The sequence below is a fragment of the Myotis lucifugus genome, unplaced genomic scaffold, assembly GCF_000147115.1.
Source record: "Myotis lucifugus unplaced genomic scaffold, Myoluc2.0 scaffold_10905, whole genome shotgun sequence".
In the NCBI taxonomy this organism is placed as follows: Eukaryota; Metazoa; Chordata; class Mammalia; order Chiroptera; family Vespertilionidae; genus Myotis; species Myotis lucifugus.
Window position 1 is genome coordinate 3,885 of NW_005881953.1, and position 1,588 is coordinate 5,472.

Here is a 1,588-nt window from a genome sequence, read left to right on the forward strand (position 1 = left end):
ACGACCCTTTCACAGGGGTCGCCTAAGACCATACTGCATATCAGATTCATAACAGTAGTAACATTACAGTTATGAAGTAGCAACGAAAATAATTTTATGGTTGGGTCACAACATGAGGAACTGTATTTAAAGGGCCAGAAGGTTGAGAACCACTGATGCAGTTAATCAGCCAGTCTGTCCCTTTTACAGGTCCATTGCCTTGCCTTGCTTCTGGTTGTCATCTCTCCCCCGAACATTGCAGAAACCTTCGATTCTTGGAATGTCCCACATACTCCAGCCAGAATTAACATCTGGGAATGTCATTCCGAGTGCATATAAAACCCTTTAAAAGCTTGTCATCCTCTGTAGAAACCCAAGAGAGGAGAAAGTACTTGTTATTGTTTTGTTTTGCATTTATTTAATTACTAAAGAAGATGGCCGTTTTCCCTCTTTGTCCCACATTAATTTGGTTCTGGTGCACCATATAGTAGGTACTCGAAGATATCTGTGAACCCTTTCAAAGAGGATTAGTCTGGAAAGGTTGGGTGTCGGCCGGCTCAGAGGCAGAGGGATGGACGGACCCATGGCCCCTCTCCCTTGCTGGGAATCCCAGCGCTGTGAATTTTCAAGGCCTCCTTTATCTTCCTTGATTCAGAATTATCTAAGATATTTAACCAATGGACAGCCTTCCATTGAGCGATTCCCCATCAGCTTTAAAACCTACTTCTCAGGAAACTACTTTCATCATGTCGTGCTGGGGATTTATTGCAATGGCCACTATGGCTCACTGGGCATGAGCCGGAGGGCTGAGCTGATGGACAAGCCGCTGACCTTTCGGACTCTGAGTGACCTTATCTTTGACTTTGAAGACTCCTACAAGAAATACCTGCACACCGTCAAGAAGGTCAAGATTGGGCTGTACGTCCCCCATGAGCCTCATAGCTTCCAGCCCATTGAGTGGAAGCAGCTGGTCCTCAATGTCTCAAAGATGTTGAGGGCTGACATAAGGAAGGAGCTGGAGAAATATGCCAGGGACATGAGAATGAAGGTAAGTGCTGGGAAGATCTCTCTCTCCCCCTCTCTTTTTGTCTCTGTCCTGTCTCCCCAATCCCTCTTGCCTCATCCCCACATTTCTGAGATGGTGAAAACTTTCTTGAGGTTATCTTGCTTGGTAGCTACCCTAGTTTTTTAAAAAAAGATAAGCCATTTGCTGTTTGACATGGACAATTAAAGTATCTCATTGCATATACTACTTTAAAAAACTAGAGCTAAAAAGTCAACTTAGATGTTACAATTAAAGCAATGTGTTGGTCTGCAGTTCTTCCTGTGAAATCAATCTAGGCTCTAGTTTTGTTTTCTTCTGTTTTGCCTGTGTAATAGAGTGGCTGATCATTGCAGTTTCCCTGAAACTGAAGATTTTCCCAGGATATGAGATTTTCAGTACTTAAAACCAGGAAATTCCTGGGCAAACCAGGATGAGTGAGTGGGTCCCCAGCTTTAGAAGAGTCACATTATGTGTCTGCTTTGCTTAGAAAACAGCAAAGCCCTTCGGCAAAAAATTCTGAACTCGTGTCACAGTGGCAAACAAAGGAGCAAGTGCTCTGCTGGT

At 43.9% G+C, this 1,588-nt stretch overlaps 1 pseudogene across 1 annotated transcript; it reads left to right on the forward strand.

The window, feature by feature from the left end:
- The first annotated feature begins 479 nt into the window (after window positions 1-479).
- LOC102431377 lies at window positions 480-1,027 on the forward strand (annotated as a pseudogene). Its single transcript, XR_001347052.2, has one exon. The product of XR_001347052.2 is annotated as a vasohibin-2 pseudogene (transcript).
- Window positions 1,028-1,588: the final 561 nt, after the last annotated feature.